The sequence below is a fragment of the Heloderma suspectum genome, chromosome 2, assembly GCF_057233095.1.
Source record: "Heloderma suspectum isolate Gila_16-S chromosome 2, 16-S_ref, whole genome shotgun sequence".
In the NCBI taxonomy this organism is placed as follows: Eukaryota; Metazoa; Chordata; class Lepidosauria; order Squamata; family Helodermatidae; genus Heloderma; species Heloderma suspectum.
In genome coordinates, this window is record NC_139459.1 from 387,009,229 (window position 1) to 387,020,493 (window position 11,265).

Consider the following 11,265-nt stretch of genomic DNA (forward strand, 5'->3'; position numbering starts at 1 on the left):
GGATCACGGTAGCTGAAAAATTGGCAGAAGCAGACGAGGAGGGGGAGGAAAGGGTTAATGCCTGGGCTGGGACTGGCGCCTCCTCCAGGAGGCAATACTCCCGGCAATAGGGAGACGCAAACTCCACTTGCTGAAGCCCCAAAGAAATCTGAGGGTTGTGCTTAGAGAGCCAGGAAACACCCAGCATGATTGGGTATAAGGGAACCTTGGCTAAGTGAAACTGAATCTGCTCAATGTGGGACTGGGTGCACAGAGTGAGTGGAGCTGTAATCCGGGTCACCACGCCCGAAGCAAGAGGACGCCCTTCAATGGTGCTGGACGGGGCAGGGTAGGAATCTTGTGGAAGAGGGCGAAGGTCTCATTCATGAAACTGGTCGTAGCCCCTGAGTCCACTAAAGCTAGGGCCTCCACCCCACCCCACTGGGAGGAGTGGAGGTGAACATGCAACAGCAGATTGGAGGGTGGGGGGTTGGGGAAGGCACCCACCTGGTGGGGAACTGACCCCCACACTGGAGGTCCCCAACAAACTTGGGGGCAGTCTAGTCAGGCCTGGGGATGAGGAGGAGGGGGAAGGAGAGGAGGGGGAGGCTGCAGAGCTGTGGATTTAACTCAGCAGATCTTGGTGAAATGCCCCAGCTTTCCACATCGAAAGCATCGGCGCTCTGCTCGCCGACGCTTAAGCTCCTCTGGGGGCAGTGGGGCTCGGGTAGCTCCCAGCTGCATCGGGGACTCCTCCACCCCAAGCGCAGGAGCGGGGGGTGGGGGAGGGGCAGGAAATGTGGGGGAATGGGAGGAGGGAAATCCCGGCCCCCGGCACCCCACTGGGTCTGCCGGCACCCCTCAGCCGACTATCTATCTGAAGGCAGGTCTGGATGAAGTACTCCAAACTGGCTGGGCTGGGTGTGCGCGCCAACTCATCTAATATCTCGTCGTTCAAAACATCCAAAAACTGAGCCACCAGCACGGGATCATTCCACTGTAAATCCTGCATCAGTAAGCGAAAGGTTGTCGCGTAGCTGGAAACTGAGTCCTTGCCCTGCCGGAGGCAGGGAATCTCCCGAGAAACCGTCTGCATGTGCAGGGGGTCACCAAAAAAACGGGCCATGGCTTTCATGAAGCCTTGATAGTCCCTGAGCAGGGGGTTATTAGCGAGCAGGAGCCCCAAAGCCCATCTAGCTGCCATGCCTGACAGTAGGTTAATGATGAAACCCACACAAACGTGTTCTGTCTGGAAATCCTCAGGCCAAAGACGCGTGTACAGCTCCGACTGGGCCCTGAAAATCTGAAAAACTCCTTTCTCCCCAGAAAACCTCTCTGGCAAAGCCACCGGGCACTTGCGGCAGGGGGGAATCAGAGGTGGAGGGGGTTGAACCGCAGCCTGTAGATTTTGCATGGCAGCTGTCAGTTGAGCCATCTGAACATGGAGTATCTGGTTCTCTTGTGCTACAGCTTGCACCGCCGTGTCCCCGGCACCCTCCATAAGGAAATAGGAGAAGAGAGAGAGGAAGAGGAAGGGGACCAAGGTGTCAAGGACACCTTGGAGGCCTCTCTCAGTCTAATCCAGTAGCCAAGTCCAGACACAGACAAAGGGATTCTTTTCAAAGTTTTATTCCTCTTTTACAACTTAACAAATCTACTGTTAGCAACTCGATCTGAGCAGCACAGTACCTATGCCCTAAGTTGGAACAGTTGTCCCCATTTGAAAGGGAATCACTGGCAGACCCTGAACTTATGGGCTAGGGATAGTGCCTCCCCTTTTCCCTTGGATCCTCTGGGCGCAACTGTTGTTTGCATGCCAACCGGGCACTACGCCTCCTTTCCGCACCCTCCATTTGGCGCCGCTCCCTGCTTTGGCGTCCTGCGTCCAGCAAGTCTGCTTCCCACGCTCTGTCACTCCCAGGACTGCTATCTAAGCTAGGAATGCTGGTGGGAGTAATCTCCATCAGCTGTTGGCCCTGGGAAAGAGGAGCGCACTCCTCTCCCAGGAGCAGCTCCTCTACCTCAGAATCAGAACTACTCTGGGATTCTATGGGCTCAGTGTCCACCCTGACACTGAGAATTTAAGATTGACATAGCAGCATTCCAAGAAACTCGAAGAGCAGGAGAGGGAGAACTGAAGGAAGAAAAAGGAGGTTACACCTTCTTCTGGAAAGGACTGCCTGAACAATAATGATGAACACATGGAGAAGGCTTTGATATTAAAAATGATCTTATGAAGCTCTTGTCAGAAGTTCCTACTGCTGGCATTAATGAAAGACTCTCAACCATTCGAATAAAACTCACCAGAAACGAGATGGCAACTATTCTAAGTGCCTATCCATGATCATTAGATGCTGATGAAGACATCAAAGAAAAATGTTACTCCCAACTGGACACCATCTTATCAGAGATACCTAAGGAGGATAAAATCCTCCTCCTGGGCAATTTTAATGCAAGAGTTTGGCGTGGTTTTGATTTGTGGCCAGGGATCATTGGGAAAGAAGGAGTCAGCAATAGCAACCAGAATGGAATTCTACTTCTGACTAAATGTGCAGCGCATAATCTCATCATTGCCAACACACTTTTTGGTCAGAAAAAAAATTTAAAACATCATGGAAGCACCCCTGGTCGAAGCACTGGTATCTTCTAGATTATGTAATTGTCCATGACAGAGACCGCTGTGATGTACTCTTCACTAGAGCCATGATGAATGCGGATGACTGCTGGACAGACCACCGATTAATTCGTTCCACGATGAACATTAAGATTGTCCCTCAACATAGGCTCCAGGGAAGAAAACCAAGGCATAAAATGAACCCCCAAGCCCTTCAAGACCCTGTTAAGTGACCCTGCTTTCAAACAACCCTCAAGGAACATCTGCCTATGGAAACCCCTGAAAATGTCGAGGAACACAGGAATAAACTGAAGACTTCCATTATCGCAGCCTGTGAACAAACTATCGGATACCAAACTAAGAAACATCAGGACTGGTTTGATGAGAATGATAGGGCGATTGAACATATTATTGATAAGAAAAAGAAAGCTTTCCAAATATGGCAAAAAGACATCAACTGTGTCGCTAAGAAAAAAAACCTATGTCAGTGCAAAGGCTGCAGTCCAAAGAAGAACTAGAGAACTTAAGAACACCTGGTAGGTAAAGAAAGCTCAAGAAATCCAGCATTTTGCAGATGCCCATGACTCACGGGGCTTTTTTCAGGCCACTTACAGACCTACAAACTAGCTGCCTCTTAAAGTCTACTCCTATAGCCAACTCAAGACACAGACAAAAGGATTCTTTTCAAGGCTTTAATCCTTTTACAATTTAATGACTCTTGCAGATGCTAATCACCAGTGACTAAGCAAGGAACAGCACTGGGAAAACATAGCAGAGTAGCCTACACTCCAGGTTAGGCAGTTGGCCCCCGTTTGAAGGAGAATCACGGGAAGACCCTGAACTTATGGGCTAGGGAGAGATCCTCCCTCTTTCCCTTGGGTCCTCGGGATGCGACCGTTGCTTGCGCGCAAAACGAGCGCTACGCCTCCTTTCTGCATCCTCCATTGGCATCGGGCGCCCAGCAAGACCCCCCCAGCACTCTCTCACTGCCAGGGTCACTATCTATCCCAGGAGTGCTGGCAGGAGGAATCTCTGCCAGCTGCTGTGCCTGTGAGAGATGAGCGAGCTCCTCTCCCACGGATTGCGGTTCCTCCTCAGAATCAGAACTGCTCTGGGGTTCTATCGGCTCAGTTTCCACCCTGACAGATGCGTCATTGCGCTGATCTTATTCGCTATCTTCATCGCTATGATTCTACACCTTGTTGAAGGGAAATTTCCCACTGGTGTAGACATCATACATAGATCAGATGGAAAACTTTTTAATCTCAGTCAGCTGAAAGCAAAAAGTAAGGTAATTACATCCTGTGTCATAGAACATCAATATGCTGAAGATAACATAATCTGCGCACATTCAAAGGAAGATCTCCAAACCATCCTAAACATCTTTGCAGAAGCATATGAACAGCTCGGCCTCTCGCTTAACATCAAAAAACCCCAAAGTGCTTTACCAGCAAGCACAAACGAAGCCCTCTGTAGTGCCATCTAGGGATGTACGAGAGTCACTTACCTGATCCCGAAAGTTGATTCGCGGTTGGGGGGAGGCGCCCCGTCCCTCCCCCCAAAATTCTGGCTGGGGGGGAAGCACCCCGTCCCTCCCCCCAGAATTCTGGCCAGGGGGGAGGTGCCCCATCCCTCCAGCCATGAATCCTGTCCTGCCGGGACACAAATGGCGGCGGCCATAGCCGCCGCTGTTTGCGTCCCTGCAGTCAGCCACAAGGTAAGTCCCGTCCCAGGGGGGCGGGTGGGCAGACCGTTTCTCCACCAATTTGGGGGGGCTGAATGCGCTGGCATTCCCCGAGATTCGTGGAGAAATTCTCTGACATCGCTAGCACCATCAATCCAGGTTAACAGTCTGATGCTGGAAAATGTTGACCACCTGTCTTATCTTGGCAGCCATCTCTCCACAAAAGCTGAAATTCAGCATCACCCGAGCTCTGTGACTGTAGCATTCTCCCGAATGAAGCGTAGAGTGTTCGAGGATCAGGACATTCGCAGGGAGAACAAAATGCTTGTTTACAAAGCCATTGTACTACCAACCTTACTGTATGCCTGTGAAACATGGACCATCTATAAATGCCACTCCCAACTTCTTGAAAAATTCCACCAACGCCGCCTCCACTCTGAAAAATTCTGCAAACTACTTGGGAAGAGGGACTTATGTGAGTGAATTGGAAGAAGCAAAGACCACCAGCATTGAAACAATGATTCTCCAACATCAACTTCGCTGGATCGGCCATGTTGTTCGATTGCCTGATTATTGTCTTCCAAAGCAGTTACTCTATTCCCAGCTTACAGTGGAAAAAGGAATATTGGTGGACAGCAAAAGACCTTTAAAGATGTTCTTAAAGCTAATCTAGAAAAATGTAACGTAAGCATTGAAAACTAGGAAGCTCTAACTCATGAGCGTTCCAACTGGAGGTCAGCCTATATTAAAGGTGCTATAGACTTTGAAGAAGCACGAGTACAGAGCGAAAGGGAGAAACGAGCTCAGCGGAAGGCATGTCAAGCAAACCCCCACTGTGACCGCCTTCCAGCTGGAAACCTATGTCCTCGCTGTGGGAGGCTGTGTAGATCCAGAATCAGCCTTCATAGCCACCTGCAGACCCACTGCTAGAGATTAATGTGTTGATTGACCTATCTTCTATGAATGTCTAATCCTTTTAAAGAGTTATCCACATAGACTCTATCTTCGGAAGACAACCTTACGCGGTCACAAGTGATCGCCGTGATGATGATGAGTAACCTATGGCTGCGAGAGCTGGACCTTAAGGAAGGCTGAGCGAAGGAAGATAATGCTTTTGAACTGTGTTGGAGGAAAATCCTGAGAGTGCCTTGGACTGCAAGAAGATCAAACCAGTCCATACTCCAGGAAATAATGCCAGACTGCTCACTTGAGGGAATGATATTAAATGAGAAAATGAAGTGCTTTGGCCACATCATGAGAAGACAGAATGCCCTGGAGAAGATGCTGATGCTAGGGAAAGTGGAAGGCAAAAGAAAGAGGGGCTGACCAAGGGCAAGATGGATGGATGCTATTCTGGAGGTGACGGACTCAACCTTGGGGGAGCTGGGGGTGGCAACAGCCGACAGGAAACTCTGGCGTGGGCTGGTCCATGAAGTCATGAAGAGTCGGAAGCGACTGAATGAATAAACAACAAACAGTTAAAAGTAACCCAGTCAAAGTTTATTCGTTGCTCAGAAAGGAAGTCTCAAGCTGTTACATTTTATTTATTTATTTATTTATTTATTTATTTATTTATTGCACTTATACCCTGCCTTTTTTCCTCTTGCAAGGAACCCAAGGTGGGTTGGGCTAAGAGCGTGTGACTGGACCAAAGTCACCCAGTGAGCTTCCTTGGCCGAATGGGCACTAGAACCCGGATCTCCCAGCTCATAGTCCAGCACACTTGCCAATACACCACACTGTCTCTCACAAAATGGCCTTTATATACAGTACTCCACACATTACTAACATTCCTAGACATCAAATGCTTACTGGTAACAGCAACCGGTAGGATAACCTTGAGTCTCAGCATACGTTGTGCCACCGCACCAATTCTACCCCTCCAGCCCCCAGAGAAGAAGCTTTGTGGCCCAGCCAGGATGATTCCACCCCCGCCTCAAGAAGCTTACATATGCAGGAAATCCCTCAGCTTTGGAAGTCAACAAAGCTTGGGCCAGCCTTGCATCCCTCAACATCTGAAACCAGCCCAGACACAGGAGGCAGACTGCGCCTGTCGTCCTGCGTCCTGCAACCAACCTCGAGAGGTTTGATATCGGCAACTGTGTTAAGGGTTGTGAGCACTGTGACACCTTCCTTTTTGAGTGTGAATTGTCAACTCTTTGCTGCCATGGAAGAAAGTTTTCACTACCACCACCCTTGGTTCCCATTCTCATCTGCAACATTGTCACCGATGGCTCCATTCTGGGCAAGAAATTCCTGAAGGACGTTCGCAAGGACAGCAGTACTCTAGGCTTTGTTTCCTGGCATGCACCCCGCAAGATTGCACAGCCACAACCTCCGAATCCATTCATGTTCAGAGTGCAAGGGTCACTTTGCCGTCCAATGAGCACTGTGCTCAGATCAGATGCGCCTCCAAGCTATGGCGACCTGTACATCCTTGACACCGATGAGGCCACTATGGCTCAACAGCACGCTGGGCTGCACCTTGCTGGAGTCACTCACTAACCTGCTACTCAACGTTTACCCATGCGCTACTGAGAACTGGCAGGTCAGTGAAGTCCTTGAGCATGAGAACTCTGCTGCATTTGCTATTCCTATGGACGTATCATTGTGCTTCCATCACGATGGCAGAATGATGAAGTTTCTGGCTCAGTCTGTAAGATCTAATGTTCCCCGTGTCTCTGAAATTGCTTCTGTGTTCTTAGCTTGGATGGCTTTCCTCTGGCTGATGGTTGTCAGCCTACACCTCTCTTCTGCCATGGACAACACTATGTTGTCATGAGTCACATGCACTCATTGGTAAACCTTAAGAATCAAATGACTGATGGACCAGAACAAGGACGTTACAGGGGCATCCCTGGAATCGGCACCAAGAACACAGTATTTAAGGAAGTTTTGAAAAGATCAAAGATGTAACACTTGGAATGTATCAAATAATAAAGTTAGTTACCTTAAACTTATCTTTACATTTCATTTCTCTCTGCTAACTGGGTCATAACTAAACAATTTTTTGAATAGAATTTAGTTCTTCCCGAACAAGATGATGCACAGTTCTGATGAGCTCACTGGAAGTACTAATAGGGGAGATCCTTCCATTGTATGGCAACCACCATTCGTTCTTTGATCACTGGTAATCCTGGCTGGGAAACTCCCCCAAGTAGTGTGCACCTTCATGCGAATAAGGAATGGGGAATATGTGGCCCTCCTGATGTTCTCGGACTCCAACACCCATCATTATTCCCCATGGGCTAGGCTAGTTTGGGCTGTTGAATGTGCAGTCCAGTGCAGTCCACTGCTATCAGGAGGGCCACACGTTCCCAAACACTGGTATACATCCTGAGAGATTTTCATCTTGGCTCTTTTGTGTGAGTTTTTTGAATACAGGCGAGTGCAGGCTCACCTTTCCCCCTGGACAAGCAGAAGATGGAGCTGTCTGTGTGACTTCTCACAAACATGTTTTTCCCCAGTTCTGCAGCTCGCCTCAAGGCACTCAGAGAATCCATGAAGTTGCAGCTGTGAAGCTTCCCCTGATCATTATGAAAAACATAGTGATCTATTCTGAGCCTTGCCAAAGCTCAAGAGATGTTTTGCTTCCTGTTTTCCTTGGAGACCAATGATGTCAACACCAGAATGAAAGGCAGCTCCAGGAACCCTCCTGCACCATGCCTGAAAATCTTGGTGAATAAAAATCTCCTGTGCTCCCGAGAGCCTGGGCTCAGATTTAGACAGGCCGAGATGTCCATGCCTGTGGTGTAGTTTAGTACAGCACCTCCCACCAGTGCCTATGGCTCAGAATTGGATGTCGTTGTAAAGACACTGCAGCCTCGATCTCGCAAGACTTTTCTCACATCTCCTGATTAGCTGGCTGTGGAGGTGAAAGGAAACTCAGAAAGCAGGAACAGCAGGAGGGAGGCAGAGCCAGAATGATATCATTGCTGCTGCTGCTGTTGCTCCTGCTTCCTTATGCGGCCGGTCAACTGCAGGAGACAGACTGCCTGAGGACTCAGGAGAAGGAGCAAGAGTTAGGGTCCTATTATTACCGGCCAGGAGACTACCTCATCAGCGGAGTCCTGTCTTCACAGTATTTCTTTTGCAACAAACCATACGTTTTCTCTGAGTCCCCTTTAACCAGGGTTGTCACGTAAGTGATGCTGATGATGTAATGCTTCCAAATCTGCACTCCGGTTGTCCCCATTTACAGGAGACTGTCCATCTTTTCTGGTATCTCTGGTCATCCCTGATAAATTGCTCTCCTGACTTTTGCCACTCTGTCCTTTTTGAAGAAGAATTTGGAGCTTCATTAAAATGAAAGCATCATTTAGTTCAGTACACTCGTGTATGACTGGATCCATGGGTTTCCCTTGCATGGTTTCAGCCAAAAGAACCAGCAGCCTCTTTGATAGTAAATGTTGTGCTAAGAAACAGGCTGGAGCTGGGGAGGTTCTTTCTTGGGAGTGGTCCAAATGCAAATGTCCGCACAGAGGTTCCCTGTCTGGAATAATTACAGGGCCATAGCTCTAAGGCTGAGCATCTTTCTTCCTCTTCCACCACAGTATGTAACTGTAAATCCTACTGCATTCTGTGGGATTTACTTCTGAAGAAACCACGTGTGTGTGTATGTGTGTGTATGTTTATGTAATGGGCGTTAGACCCATTCAAGATAAAACACAAGAGATAATATCGGGACACAGGGATACAGTTTCTTCAGTTTAGCTCATGCAATCAGCTGAGTGCTCATACGCATGATGATTAGAAAATAATTAGCCACCTCTTTGTTGAGATAGCTGACTTTTCCCAGGACAGTGAATGACCAATCTTTCCTCAGAATGCCCTGGGAAGTTAGTCAGCAGAGCATACAGCATATGGCCTCTCAAATCAGAATAAAAATTACAATGAAAGTGTCCTTGGGTCAGAGTTGCAGGGACTCCTGCCTTACACAAACACGATCTGCTTTGGAATGGAGTTTTCCAAAACCTCCCCTGAAATGCTTCCGCTGGTCAAAGATTATGTCTTGCATGAATGAATGCTTCATGGCCCTGTTTATTCTGAAGAGACATCAAGGAAGAGGGTGAAGTACCAGAAGTAGGCATCATCATATGGGGTCACTGGGGGAACAGGTTCTGCTGGGCAGGAGAGTAGTTCCTGTCACGCAGTATCATCAAGTCTCTGAATCAAGACTGCAGATGCCTGTGGTTGCTCCTGCGTTAGAAGAGATTCAAGCCAACCACCGGTTGAGTTCATTTTGTGTTCTGTGCATAGATTCCCTATAATGGAGAAAAGGCTTCTGGGATGGCAATGAACCAAAGCCCTTAGTTATCTTTTTGGTGATCTGTTCATTTAGGTTATTAGAAATAGGAGAATTGCGAATCTGTATAATGTGTCTCCAAATTTTGTCCATCTATATCCATGTATATCAAATATACGGGGGCAGATCATCGGCACCGAGCTACGCCTCTTGTGTTATTAATATGTAGATCTCTTCTTCTTCCGCCACTCCTCCCCCTGAAGGTAACGTGGCTGAAGACTATTAACATCCTTCATGCTATTAAGGACTAGTCAATATCCCAGACTGGCTGAGTGGCTGGTGTGGAAATTCTTTTCTATTTGAATGCCGTCTGAAAATGGGGTAAAAACCTTGAAATGCCTTATAGCATTCTGAGGCATTGTATATTCTACACCTTCTTCCTTCCTAAGAGGACAAACTGTTTTACAAGAGACACTGTACAAACAGGAGAAATCATCCTCCCAAGTAGCCCATGTAACTCAAGTGGGAAAAAAATCCAGACAAAATCTCTCAAACTGCAGGAGCTCGCCTATCAAAATTAAACCTCCTAGAAAAAAGCCATTTCTGACCTGTTCTACTTCAAACTTGCCACAGGCCATCCTCAAATACACTTCTCCTCCACTTCGAAGATTCAGACTGGTCTGTTCAGGCATTTTCTCAATATAAGGAATAGAATCTACTCCCCCACCCCCAACCTCTGCTTATAAGAGAATACGATACCCCAGTTTTCTCCTCCACCACTGGAGTGCCACAGGCGAAAAGGCACTTGTCTTACTAGCCACCCACCTTGCTTCCTTTGGCAGGGGCTTCTGAAGTCAGAATGCAAAAGCTGATCTCAGGGTCTGGGCAAGGGTAGATGGGAGGATACGATCCTTCAGGTAGCAAGAGGGGGTGCTGGGGGGCAAATTGAGCATTCGGGGGCACCAAGCTGAGCTGAGGGGCTGTGTTTTTTGAATATCCTGTCTGCAGTGAGCTAAGATGGCAAAAGCAAGTGTCTGTAACCCTCCTTTTAAGGTTCTACAGGTTGTGTGACTACCGACTGGAAAAATGGTGATCCTTCCAGAAGCGTTAAAGAGTGCTTCATTTTCAGTTTCCACTTTGATGTTATTTCCAGTGAGTAAAAGTGAGTAGGACGCAGCTTTTCTTTGAGGCAACGTTCCCGAGCCCTTAACACTTCAAATACTGTATATACTACAAGGTCTATGTAGGTAATAATAATAAAAAATTGTTATTTTTATTTATACATACTGAAACAGCATGGATAAGAGGGCACATCCCCTCCCCATATTACTCACTTTTAAGTCTCTATGGGTGATATTCAGTAACAAAGCTTGCAAAGCTAAAAGAGAAGTGATTTAAAGATAATTTTGGGGAAAGGAGAGAGTGAAGCTGAACTCAAACCATAAGTAAAATCCCTTGAAACACATAGAACGATAAAGGCAGGAAGAAGGAGACCCGTGGACCCGTCCATGCCCATGCCCACATGGGTGCACACAGAAGACCTGAAATTAGCATTTCTTCAAAGCATTTACTTACTTTTAAATATGCCAGCCTACTTTACCATCATTTGATTGGTCAGTACATACCCACTACAAGTCCCTCCAGACATTTTTCATAGGGATGTCAGAGAATTTCACCACGAATGTCGGGGAGGCTGAATGCCAGCGCATTCGGCCCCCCGAAATCGGTGGCAAAATGGTCTGC